General features: G+C 38.0%; 1 protein-coding gene across 1 annotated transcript in view; it reads left to right on the top strand.

The window, feature by feature from the left end:
- Positions 1–14,609, top strand: part of cachd1 (cache domain containing 1) — a 140,871-nt gene that overhangs the window by 38,107 nt on the left and 88,155 nt on the right. The gene's annotated exons all lie outside the window — the stretch shown is intronic.

Here is a 14,609-nt window from a genome sequence, read left to right as displayed (position 1 = left end):
CATTATTTATGACTTGTTACTGTCATTTCAAAGTAATTTGTTACATTACAATATTACTGCATTGAAAATGTAAGACATTACATGACTACTGCATTACTGCATTACTAAGTTACCAGGTCTAAACCAGGTCTAAACCAGGTCTAAACCAGGTCTAAACCAGGTCTAAACCAGGTCTAAACCAGGACTAATCTTGGACTAGGACTTGGAATCTAGGACCGCCCCTGAGAGTATCCGCAAAACTGCGATTAGTCCGGTCCTTTCGCCCGTGGTCACCTGACGGTCTACGTCGGCACACCTCCGGGCCCGTCCCAACATTTAGAACCGTAACAATGGTGTTTCACTGCTGCTGCTATCACGGTGATTTTAGCAAATTTGTATGAAGAAAAACGAAAAACCGACCACTTCAATCCAGGTAAAAAATGCATTGTGACGTGCATTCGTACTGACATTTATACTGAGTAAATTATTAGTTTTTTCCCTTGTAATGGCAAGGCAAGGCAAGTTTATTTGAATAGCACAATTCGTACACAAAGTAATTCAAAGTGCTTTACAGAATAAGAATTACATTAAAATCATAATAAAAACAAATCAAAACATAAATAATTATAAACATAAAAAAAAAAAGAGAGAGACCTAAATTAGAGAGAAGATGCCTTACATTACCACTACTATTACTAGAGCAAAAAGCATTACATTACAGTAATTTGTTACTTTTATAACGCGCTACTCCCAACACTGGGTCTACCCTAATGTTACTTACTTACTGGTCAAATACTCTAGTTTTGACACTAATTTTAGTATTGATTAGTATCTATGTGTTGGTTCTTTTGACAGTCCTATTGCAAACAGAGCAATAACGTTCATACCTGCTTTATTTGTTGTCTTCTTCGGCCTCTGCTCAGTCATGTGTCCAGTCTGTTTTCCTCATTACAATCTAAAGCCATATAACATTGTCAGCCAGCTTTTATGAGGACACACTGCACAAATTTAACAACCATCCTTCTCCAGCTGCCTTCGATGGGATGAAATATAAAGGATATGAACACATGGCAATTTGGCAAACAGGAATATCTATTTTCCATCCTGCTGCCCCAAACTCTTGAAGCTGTAGGGTTGCCAAAACGTAAAGGTGCACTGTGAAACTTTCTGGTAAAGGGTCAACCACTTGCTTTTCTTCTTTGAATGTCTAACAGTATGACATTTAACTTATCTGTTTCCATGGTGACAAGCCTGCGATGCTTCTAGGCTAAGTTCCACTTTAGATCTGTGGAAAGATGCGCTGACTTACTGTAGGAATGCATGTTTTAGTAGTATTTTTTTCCTGCAGCTTAATAAATGCAACATAGGTGAGTTTAATGCCATACCGTGAAACCTTTCAGACAAAGCAATAGAAACAAGTTTTGGCAGACCCCTACTATCTGAGCTGACTAAATGTTTTATGTAGATTATAATGGTTTAAGTGCACAATAGCTGAAAGGAGAAGGTCTGGAGATGATTAGCTGAAGATTTGGGAGAGAATCCTCTGCCCTTTTCCATATAAATACACTTTTTTCCTAGTACTTTTCTGCATAAATAGTTGTTTTTCCATGAACTCCAGTGCAGTAGTAGTGTTGGAGATTTCTTGGAGGACTGTATACGTGTACTAGAACACTTCATCCAGAACAGTACTCCGATTAGAGAGTAGAAACCGAGGCAGGAACGTATGTTTGGAGGTTTAATGTCCTGTCTTTAATCTTTGTAGCTGATTGTTTGATTTTGTCTGGTTATCTCTATCATAGATGCAGAAATTGATAGGTTGGGAGAAATGACCTAAAGCTACAGCAGTTAGTCCAGAAGCAACAGGATTATCAAGGTACTAGTGACAGCGTTACCAAGGACCTCTGAGCTGCCTACAGGGAATTTACAAGTAGTCTTTTGAGTGGAGTTTAGGTCAGATACATAGAGATACAGTATGTAATAGTTTTGAGAACTTGTACCAGCACCCCTTTTTAGTCAACTAAACGATTGGCAGGACATGTCTTTAGTCGATCGATAATTGCTTTTGAGTTGTGTTTTGTTTCATTCACACAGATCCAGAAACAGAAAACACTCTGTTCTACTTTGTGATGTCATGTGTTAATATAGGAAGTGCTGTTTTTAAACTCCATACACCTTCCATACTAGCCAGGCTGGTGCCACCTCTGCTCAATTTCATTTCTCTCCAGCGACTAGGTCAGGAATCGGAATACATTAGACGGTTCGCAAAAACCCCAGAAGTGCGAATGCCAATCAGCGAAGAGCCATACATTCTGTGTTGGTAACGATTCCCGAGATCGAGGATTTAAAGCTGGAACATTGAGAATGTTTGGTGAATTTTATCAAGGGGAAAGACGTTATTTTCCTTCTTCCTACAGGATTTGGGAAAAGCTTAATATACCAGTTAGCCCCGTTAGTGGCGCATTACATGCATCACGACCAAATAGCAGCGATTGGTTAAATAAAAAAAAGTACCCGCCTACCGTCAAGTGAATGAATTCTAATGCTGTGAGGTCAGATGGTGAAACCGGCTGATGACTCAGGCTACTTCCATACACCAACTGAACAAAAGGTAAAATGTAGGTGTTAACCTGAAAACCACCTTTTCATGACATCACAAGGTGACACGGAGCATTTTGAACTTTGGAGATGTAGACAGACTAATAATGCACAATTATTACATGTGTGAATGAAACAAAACACAACTCCAGATGTTTTTTGAGCTGGTAACAACAACATAACAAGACTTAAAGCTCACAAGAGTACATAATAGGACCTTTTAATTTGTGTTGAAAATGTCAGTCTATTATGACAATAATGACAACACACAGGCTGGATCTTCTGTGCCATTGCCTCGGGTTGTCTGTTAGTTACAATGAAGCAAATCAAATCGACCCCTTCACCCTGTAAATGCAGCGGTGAGCACTTGGCACACTCTGACAGTCATTTCATTAGTTACCTGTCTCCTGCGGCCAACGTGGAGAGACACTTAATTAGACATGGGTTCATTTCACACTCTGGTTCAGTCAGATGTTTCTTGTTAAATGGTGCTTTATAACCAAGCCTGTGTTTGGGAACTGTGACCAGTAATAATTTCCAATCTTTGATCTTGTATCTCAGGTGGTATGTGATGGTTGGTTTTATAGTCTTCTTTGCTGTGGTCTGTTTAAGATTAACTAAAGGCGCATTGTTAACTTTTCTGTAGGAGTAGCCGACAAATGCTTTTCTACATGGATATGTTATTGCTCTGTCTGGAATGTTTTACAGTATGGTATTAAACCTTTTCATCTTCATGGAGACCAAACCAGACCAAGTTACATGTCAGATTTGTGGAGAGGTGACCCCGCTTGCAGTGAGAGTGCCTGCTTTTCTAGGTATTTTTGTGTTGTAAACCACTTGTAATTGAATAAATGTAAGGCAGAGCTGTTTAATGTCATAATTCCAGACAGAGCAATGATATATCCATTGGAACAAGCAGGTGATGAACCCTCCAACAGAAAAGTTACACAATGCACACAATGTCCGTTAAAGTAGGCTCTAGGGGTGTAACGATATTCAAGTCTCACGGTACGATATTTGTTGTGATATCGTGGGGAAGTTCACAATATGGCGGGGAGGCTCATAATTAGGAATGTAACAATATCCAAATCTCTGGGCATGATATTTTCACAATATACATCTCATGGTACGATATTTATTGCGATATGTTGTGGAGGTTAACAAAACTGTTAATATGCTACTTTTTCTCTTAAAATGCCTTGACAAGACTTTATCCAAAGAAGTAAGACTTAAAAGTGTTTAGAACTGTTATTTCTTCCTGTAGTCTACACTGAAATGGAGCAAAGGATCATGGTCTATGTAGTTCCCTCTGTTTATTTATTTATTTATTTTTAGCTATAGCTGCATCATAACTCTTAATTTAAGCAAAGAGACTTGTAATTCGATATATTGTGATGGTCCACGATATTATTGTGAGAACTTTGACGATACAATATCACGGCTCCATCCATTGCTTTTAATATATTTGGTTGACTACAATGAATGAGTAAATGAATGTATAGAATTGCTGCAACAAGCTCCATGCATGTGATATTGTGACTGGATCAGGCAGTGTGGATGGTGTATTGCTCATGGATACAACGTGAGGAAGTTCTTTGGCAATGTTTGAAACCACAAACCTTTGATTAGTGGTGAATATTGCAACTGAAAATAAGTGTATTCATGTAAAACTGGAATTTTCTCTGTGTAAGTTTGCGAATCATTTTTTTCATCATTGCTTGTCGTTTCCACCTACTGACTGTACCTCTTCAAGAATTACCCTGCCTTCTATGTTTTTGTGCATCCTCATATTTAATGACAACAGTTTTCTCTGTATATTTGAAGCCCGTGCCCCAGCTAGGTGCAATTATTTCAGTTTTCCTTGCATTGCAGACTACCTGTTTTGCCAATCTGCTTTGTAGTGTTGGGAGCAGAAACATGGCGGTAAGGTAAAATAAGGTGGGGAGATGGAGACGTTGCAAAGAAAGCAGCCAGCAGCACATTCACATCAGAGACTTAACTCGCCTGCTTCAGCCCAAACCCAAACCCTTTGTAGTGCAATGAGCAGAGCCTTGGCTGGGGGGCTGGGGCTGGAGACAGGAGCGGGAGGAGGGGAGGGGGGGTAAGGGATAAAGTACTGAGGAAACCTGCTGCACAGAGGAAGAGCCAGCGCTGGTCCCTGGAGTCTGGGGCTTTTATCTGTCAGATGTATGGCAAACCAATCTCTCAAGGCTCAACACGGATACGAAAACATGAACACTGCATGGGGCTAAATAAGTCTCACTTTTTCATGATATTAAACTGGTATTTTATGGTAGATACTGGATACACAGAGGTTGTATTTCGATACTGATGCCACAAGTAGATCAACGAGGTAAAGAGATATGGACTTAACTGCTCTTTACTAATCCGTGTATCATTCATTCATTTTTCAAAATAAAACCACAAATAAGAAAATGAAAAAACAATTATTTTCTTCATTATTTGTCTCTAAAACCAAAATGAAAGAAATGAAAAAAAAAACAACAAAAAAACAAATTATCTGTTTTCAATTCTGTGTTTAAATGAATAATGGAAAAAAAACAGATAATGTCCGTTTCCGTGACTTAACTGGGATGCCGGACTTTTGCGCCACATACAGTCTGAACCATGTCTGAACCAGGTCTAAAACAGGTCTAAACCAGGTCTAAACCATGTCTGAACCAGGTCTAAAACAGGTCTAAACCAGGTCTAAACCATGTCTGAACCAGGTCTAAAACAGGTCTAAACCATGTCTGAACCAGGTCTAAAACAGGTCTAAACCATGTCTGAACCAGGTCAAAACCAGGTCTAAACTAGGTCTCAACCAGTCTCAGTCCTGGTCTCAGTCCCGGTCTTCTCCTGGTCTCAGTCTCAGATATTATAGATTATAGATTGGTATATTTTACTCAATTATTTAGTTACAGAGCTACAGTTTTTTGCTTGTTTAGGGGAAGGAAATTCATTTATGCAACACATTTGAAATTTTCACTGTTTTGAGGATTAAAATGGGCGTGTTTCATATGAACTTTGCACAAGGCGTGGTTTAACAAGACTTTTTGTATCACAGCCATGATTTAGCCTTTATTTTTTATTGAACTGTACTGAGTTGATTTGAAAAATATCGTATCAAATCGAAAGTGCACTGTATTGAGGTATGTATCGTATCGGCAATTTCTTAATGATACCCAGGCCTAGTGGAGAGAGGGGTGGGATGTGTTGTTTTTTTGGGGTTTTTTTGTTATGTAAAAAACTATAGGGCTAATATGTATCTTTAGTTCTTGCCATCATTAAGTCACCTAATGTAGTTAAGTGAGATTGCTTTTCCTTTCTGATTAAATGACCCTGGTCCTTGTTTCTGTGTACACTATGGGCTTGGTCTGGTTCTATGGGAGAGTCCATCTGCTGTGTTTGGGTTTCAGCTGCGGCTCCATTAACAATGAAAGAGTCACTTAAAGAGAAGAGGCTCTTGGCGACTTCAGTGCTTCCCCTGGAGACTGCAGTAGCCTCCCAACAGACCGGCATAATTAAACACATCCTAAATCCAAGGACTCAGAGCTTTTGTGTTGGTCCTATAGGCTGAGGAGAGGAGATGGATCTAAATATGGCTATGGCTACCAGTGTTGTCATGATACTAAAACTTCAAATGATTTTATTACTAAGGAAAAGGCTTCATACTGGAAACCTGATTTTGATACGGAAATGATGGAAAAAAAGGTGCATTGTGTAACTTTTCTGGTCGAGATGTTCTTGCTTTGTCTGGAATGTTTCACAGTATGGTACTAAACCTTTCTGTCTTCATGGAGACCAAACCAGACCAAGGTACAGGTCAGATCTGTGGAGAGGCAACCCAGCAGTCAGAATGCTTGTTTTTCTAGGTATTTTTGAGCAGTAAAAACACCTGTAATTGAACAAATGTAAGGGAATACTGTTTAATGTCTGTGGAACATTTAAGGCAGAGCAATGACATATCCATAGAAAGAAAAACAAAAAGTTACACAGTACACCTTTTAAGTTACCATGTACTTCTATACTGGTGTTGATGAAGTTCAAGATTACTCTAAAACTGTTCAACAAATGTTACATTTGGTAGTGTTAATGGGATTTTTTCACTATCGACACTTGTTATCTAATAATACTATCATATCTATTTTTAATACTAGTTTTAATGTTGTTAGTATTTGATTTTCAATGCTTTTGACAACCCTGATGGGGACTAGCCTGATTCATCAGCCGGATTCACTTCGTAGAAACCGTCTGATGCTGCATTAGGATTTGTTCACTCGACTTTTTTCATTTAACCAGTCGCTGCTATTTGGTCATGATGTATGTAATGCGCCTCTAACAGGTCTAACTGGTATATTAAGCTTTTCCCAAATCCCGTAGGAAGAAGGGCAATAACGTCTTTCCCCTTGATAAAATTCACCAAACATTCTCTTTGTTCCGACTTTAAACCCTCGATCGTGGGAAACGTTGCCAACACAGAATGTATGACTCTTCGTTGATTGGCTGGTGCCCGAACTCGCACTTCCGGGGTTTTTGCGAACCATTGCGATTCCTGACCTAGTCGCTGGAGAGAAATGAAATTGAGCGGAGGCACTAGGTGGCGCCAGACTGTCTAGGTGGGGACAGGAATCGTGAAAAAGTATAGTCCAAAGTGTCCAGCAGTTATTTTAGTAGTTAATTAGTGAGCAGCTAGTGAGATGTTGATAGGTCAGTTTTCTTAATACATATTTAAACCAGATATAGATAAAAATATGTCATCTGAGAGCTATAAAAAGTTTTTTAAAAGGTTCTGACATTTTGATTTATTAATGCTTATATCATTGAGCATATGTTTTATAGTCTGTATAATTCAACTAATGAACAAAAATGATTGAAAAGGATTAAATTATTGTAATAAAACAATGTTCCAATATATAGCTTAAACTTGTCTCCTTGAAGAAAAGCAGGCGTCTCCCGTCCGTCAGATGTTTATACCTGTACATTATTCAGTTTAATACATTTAATATCCGCTACAAAAGACAAATCTTTATAAACAGATTGCAACAGGATTTGTCCATTCCTCAGGAGCAGTCGGCTGTGGCGAGATTAACTCAGAGGTGGATGGGTTTAAAGCAGCCGGATGAGACAAAAGCATGACTCTGATCAGCGGACACCGTTTGAATGCTTTTCTGCGGAGCTTAAGTTAAGAAGGACGACTATAAAGGGCCATTCTAGTGTCATGTGGAAAAGTCGTGCCTGTTTCCCCTATTGGAATGAGTGACCAGACAGGGGTCGTAGCTCATACTGCGGTGGCACAGAAGGTTTTGCACTCTGATGGTAAACCCTGGAGCTTTTGGTCGCTTTATCAGCTCAATTACAAGAAGATGTAAATTATTCTAAACCAGGCTTTCGTGACAAGAGAATTGTAGGGCTGTAGTTGCCAAAAAAATCTTGGTTGACTAAAGACTTGCCTTGTACATCGATTATTTGACTAAAAGGTTCTCAAAACTACTATGTACACAGAGAAGTACTACGAAAGTACTTCTTTATAAATGAAACGATTTAATAAACTAAATGACTACAAAGCCCATGAGAATATTTTAGATACATAAACTACTGAAAAGCAAGTATAAAACATAATTATATAGATGTATAAAAAACATTTCTTTTTCATAAACAGTCTCATAAATTAAATCAGGATTATTTCAAGTATTGCCTTTATACTGCCAAAATTTACCTTTAGATCAAGTTTTTATATATATTTTCTGCTTTCAAATTCACTGTAGATTACAACAATGATTTTGCTTCAGGTTTCTAACGGCAGAATAAACGTACAAATCACTCTAAACAACAGAACTTAATTGCGGTTTAGATTTTAGCAACTGAATCGAGCAATAACCGAAATCACCGTTCTGCATTTGATTGAAAACTGCATAGCCTCAGTCTTTTGTAATCCTCCTCTTCCATCGGTTTGCGTGCGTGTGTTTGATGATAGGTCAGGTTAGGGCACAGGTCCACAGTGGCCGGCAGACTCAGACCTCTCAGGTTTCAGCCTCATTCCTCCGCTCCTGCCTCCGAGCTGTGAAACAACAACAAACAAAGCAGAGTGCTGGGAACACGCTCAAAACTACAGTCTAATCAAGAGCCGATCTGCTGTTCAAGTAGACGTGGAAATTCTGTCTGAAAATTGATAATAATGTAATTGCGTTTTGGAGTAAGAAGTGCAATCGAATATCAGGTATATTGTCTTTGTTAAAAACTATTTGAAAATGGCTGATGAAACTTGAAATGAAACTCTAAAGTTCCAAACAAGGAAATAAGCATGATTAAATTTCTGTGCTTTTGTAGTTAGTTTTTAAAGGTGCATTTTCTGGTCTTTTCTCCATTTCTTCATCTTCAATGTTCTTTCTTTGTCTCGAATGTCTAAGTATGGTTTTAAACCTTTCTATCTTCACGGAGACCAAACCGGACCAAGTTACAGGTCAGATCTGTGGAGAGGCGACCCCGCTCTCAGTCAGAATGCCTGTATTTCTAGGTAGAAAACCACCTGTAATTGAGGGTCTGTTTACACGAGAACGCTTGCGGGTAAAAATGGCAAAATATTTTATGAAAGTGCCTTTCGTTTAGATGGTGACGATGTTTTTTTTGGGGCTTAAAAACGCAAAAAACCTGAAGCCACCCTCCAGAGGGGAAAAGTTGAATACGCTCCCCCGTAGCATTTCCGTCTACACTGCCCAAGACGCAAAACTCTGGTCAGATCTTCTCACGTCTTGTACGCGTTTACGTCACACACATCACCACCTGCCGTCACCACCTCGCCGCCTGGCATGCAAACCCAATCCAATTCCACACACTTTTGCGTCACCGTATGCTTGCAGATTTCCCGAAAATGCTCGTCTAAAAACGGAATAAAAAGACGCGATGCTACTTTTGCGAGTGTCATCATATAACCATAGCCTGAATAAAAGTAAGGTAGAGCTGTTTAATGTCATACTGTGGAACATTCCAGGCATAGCAATGACATATCCATAGAAACAAGCACTCTGACGGATCCTCCAACAGAAAAGTTACACACCTTTAGGTCCATAAACTTTAACTGCAATACTTTTTTAGTTTTTTTTTTTTTTTTTTAAATAAATCATCATCATGTTAATTTTCTCAATATCACCCATCCTATTTACAATTAAACAATGATTGGTTTGATTTAAAACTTAGCATACAGAATTATAATATGGGATCTGGAAGTAGTAGTAGTAACTTAATGTTTGTTTGGTTTTATATGTTGTTTTGACAATTTTGTATATTTTTCTACTCAGAAGGGTGTGGTCCAAAAGTTCTGTTTAACTGTTGGGAATCGTTCTAATCCGTGAGTGACATAGATAAATGTATGGCGTGTTGCAATATGTTTAGTGGCTGCATTCCTAAACAGCAGCAGCAAGTTGGTGTTTGCCACAGAGCCGCTAAATACATGTTTTTTTTTCATTTGTGTACTCAAAGATTCGAGTCAATATAGGATGGAACTCATTTAAAAATTTAATGGTGCGTTGCGTAACTTTTTGGTTGGGTGTCTGTCTGCTTGTTTCTATGGATATGTCATTGCTCTGCCTGAAATGTTTATTCAATTACAGATGGGTTTATTGCTCAAAAACACCTAGAAATACAAGGATTCTGACTGAGCGGAGTCGCCTCTCCACAGATTTTGAGCGTAATTTGGTCTCGTTTGGTTGCTGTGAAGCTGGAAAGGAAAAGTTTAACACCAATCTGAGTGTGAATCATTCCAGACAAAGCGATAACATCTCCATGGAGACAAGCATTTGACAAACCGTCTACCAGAAGTTACACAATGCACCTTTAAACAATTTGTGCACATTTAGTTCTTTCAGTTGATAGAAAGGTGAATAGAACGACACATACTTAATTGACATTAAAACATACAGAAAATATTTATAACTTGACACGATTGCTTTTCCCTGCATTTTGTTTCAATATTTGCTCTTTTGTATAGTTTAAATTTTTTTTTTTGATCTTTCTTTATATGTTGTTCCATCCCAGGCGATTGTTTGCTCTATTTATCTGTAAATTTGATTGTGTTAATAATTATAATTAAAAAAATCCATACCTTACTTTTAATATCACGTCAATTATTTAAACAAAAGTTATTTAAATCCCTCCTCTGTGTAGTGGCCAACTGGAATAGTGTGCATGTAGTTACATCTTATCTGAAAACACTGTTCGCTTTGTTTAATGGTGATTCCACTTTGTATTTACAGGGCACATTAAGCTTAATTGAATTTCAGTACATTCCATTTGATGCCTAATCTACTGCTGTTCAAGTCTAATGGGAAAATTATGGAGCGAAAGAGTGCATTGTATACTTGTGTATATAACTTTGGAACGCTGTCCCCCCTCACATTAAGACTGCCCTTTCAGTTGATTCTTTTAAGCCTTGTTTAAAAACGCACTTTTACTCACTGGTTTTTATCACGACAGGAGAATTTTGTGGTCTTCTTCAGATAATACTCCCTACAACTGTACAACTCACCCTTATGTAGCAGATAATACTCCCTACAAGTGTACAGCTACTCAGCCTTATGTAGCAGATAATACTCCCTACAATTGTACAACAATTCACCCTTATGTAATAAATATACTCCCTAAAACTGTACAACTCAGCCTTATGTAACAGATAATACTCCCTATAACTGTACAATAACTCACCCTTATGTAATAGATAATACTCCCTACAACTGTACAACAGTTCACCCTTATGTAATAAATATACTCCCTACAACTGTACAGCAACTCACCCTTATGTAACAGATAATACTCCCTACAACTGTACAACAACTCATGTTTTGAAATGTGATTCTTGCATTCGTTTCAGGTAATATTATAATATTTTTGTCAATTTTAATTTATTTTTTTTTTTAGTGCTTTTTAAATCTGAAACAGAATTATTAAAACATACATCACAAGTCTAATCTCAATACTTGGATATTTTTTCCAAAATCGTTCACCCCTAATATACTTGGTTGACAAATCTCCTTTCATAAACCATTTCCAGCGGGCAGTGGCAGACCAAGGCATAGTTACATAAAAGTTTGTAGTGGGCAGTGCATTGTGGGTAATTGCCGTCTTCTGGAATGCGTCTAACAAAAGGTGCAGACAGGTAGCAGGAAATGTCTGCCGTGTGGAACCGGGCAATTAAGGGCTTTGTGCGCAGTGGGGCAGCTTTTGACGCGACACCTGCCTACCTGCTGCCTCTACACAAACATTAGCTTTAGCATGTTTACAGGGGACACATAGCGGCGCAGTGTTTGACGTGTGCAGGGGAATATTTATCCCATTGGGCCCAGGAGGCTTGTGTGTCTGGGTTGAGGTCATTCTAGGACTCACTTTCTCCATGCTCTGATGCAAAGCTGTGTTTTCTTTTACTGAGCAATGTCGATTTGGGAGTTTTAATGGTTCTATATTACGCTAAGTGGACTCTTGTGAGCTTTAAGCCATGTTAAAATGCTCTTACCTCATCAAAAACATACTTGGAGTTGTGTTTTGCTTCATTCACACATGTTAGAGTAATCCTTCATTATTAGCCTGTCTACATCTCCAAACCTCAAAATGTTCTGTTACACCTTGTGATGTCATGAAGCTGTAGTTTTCAAGTTACCAACTCATTTTAACTTTGATTTAAACCTGGAACTGCCAATTTATACTAAGCAGAGCTGGACATTATACAGCTCCAGAGCCATATACGGCTCTTTGGTTGACTCTGACCGACATGTCTAAGATAATTTGGAATTACAAATTAAACATATTGTATCATTTTACCTCATGCATGGACTAACGCTGTATTGCTTTTATTTTAGAGGTGTTTTTTTTTTTTTTTTTGATGACATTTTCCATAAGGTGACATAAGGTAGCCTCACTTTTTCATTGCTTAGTCATAACATAAACTCCTACCAGTCTGACCAGCTTGTCAAAACAATATACCATTTACAGCTTTTTTAAAAATAAAGAAATACAGTAAATATTAGGCAACTGAGTTATGCAGTTAACCTTCGACCCTCCACAATATTTTCATGGTTCTCATGTGGCCCCATGGAAAAAAATTGCCCACCTATGGTTTAAATGATCCAAATGATTATATTTAAGGTGTATTACTGCATGACATCACAAGGTTGAACGGAAATCAGCTGGAAAGTCCCCCTGGCCTCCAAGATCCTCCTGAATTGTACCCTTTATGAGTTAAATTAGTTAATCTATATACCATAATATATATATATATATATATATATATATATAATAAAATATAATAATCAGACTGTGTGTGTAACTTCTTCTGCTTAACCAACTCCACCTGCAGTTGTAACTGTGCTGCTTCCTCGAACAATAAAGAGAAAAGTTTGTTTATGTTTAAGCTGTATGTTTTGTCTCAAAACATTCACATTTCATTTTATTCTGAGAACGTCACCCCTCTCCTGGGCACAGCGGTTACCTGTGTGTCGCCCAAGTGAAGGGGGCGCCTGGAGGGAGGAAGGGGAGAATGTTAGTCTCGAGCTGGGATTTTCAAACCAGGTGGATGCCTAAATATGCAGGATTTGTGTGTTAAATATGTGTGAATGAAAAAACACAACTACAGTTATGTTTTGATGAGGAAACAACATTATAACACAGATCAGAAAATTCAAAAAGTGCAAATGCAAACATGAGCCCTTTGAAAAAGTTATAGGCTGAAATGGGCACAGTGAAATTTGGCAGACTATTACAGAGGTCTAAGTTGGCAATAGTGTGGGAAACCATGGATGACCCTCACATTGGCCTGGTGATTCATAGTCCCCTGTGCAGTGTAGTGTAGTAAATGGTCAGTGGTTTTCCTTATAATTGGGTTAATCATGCGGCTTGGCATTTCTTTAGAAGGCATTACAATATAGTCCTATGAAACCCGGACAGAAATTCAGTTCATTTAAGGCCGCACGATTAAAGAAATATATAGCAGTCTTTCTGTTGAGTATTAGCATTGCGATTTATGTTTTCTAATCAGGCTTCGGGTTCACAGTGGACATTTTAAACATTACCAGGAGTATTAACATCTGACTGAAATATGCAAAACTAATACAAGAATCACATGCATTTCAGAAGATGTTTATGGAGGTGTAAACTACAGAGAGTTTTTCCATAACAAACGTGAGATCTTGTTTGCAGAAGGCTTTCTAATATGTAAATAATTGCAGCCTTTGAGCTTTGATAATTGCTTTGTTTCAGTTGTAATATATTGTGCAGCCCCACTTTCAGTATATGATGACAGTTGCATATACAGAAAATGTGCAGTGATTTGGTAATGTGTGTGAACTGCCTGTTTCACGGTTTCACATATCTCAATACCGTACTTTTTTGCTAAAATAAACACTCCTTATTTCTCCATGGAGGTATAGGAGCTCAATGCTATACTGTGAAATATTCCAGGCAAGCATTAACATCTCCATGGAGACAAGAAGGTGGCAGACACTCCATCAAGAACAGTTACAATGCACAATGGAGAGATTTTTCTTGAACTGCTTCTATAACACTGTAATATCTGAATACCATTTTGATTAAAATAAACATGCTTTATAGTTAGAGTGGAGGTTTATAAGTTCAATGCTGTACTGTGAAATATTCCAGGCAAGCATTAACATCTCCATGGAGACAAGAAGGTGACAGAAACTCCACCAGAACAGTTGTAATGCACCATGAAGACATTTGTTCTCAGCTCTTGCGTTTATTCGTGTTCCTAAGATTTTTATTTTGGTGTCTTTTGGTTTTAATCCCTAAACTAATCTTTAAACTTTATTTGGGCTGTAGTTAACTAAATAAATTGTATGTTGAGAGATTAGCTGACTAAAAAGGGGTGTGGCAAAAGCAATACTATTGTTTGACCATGTATCTAATCCAAACTGCTCTCACAAGAATACACCTGGACTGGAGTTCATGCGGAATCAACTACTGTATTTAAACAGAAATATATTAGGAAACAGTGTATTTACATGTAAAAAAGGTAGATTAATCAAAAGCCC

The sequence above is a fragment of the Boleophthalmus pectinirostris genome, unplaced genomic scaffold (genome assembly GCF_026225935.1).
Source record: "Boleophthalmus pectinirostris isolate CB_2022bp ecotype Guang Dong unplaced genomic scaffold, ASM2622593v1 HiC_scaffold_7, whole genome shotgun sequence".
Lineage (NCBI taxonomy): Eukaryota > Metazoa > Chordata > Actinopteri > Gobiiformes > Gobiidae > Boleophthalmus > Boleophthalmus pectinirostris.
The sequence above is the reverse complement of the archived record's forward strand: the minus strand, read 5'-3'. Positions and strand labels throughout refer to the sequence as shown.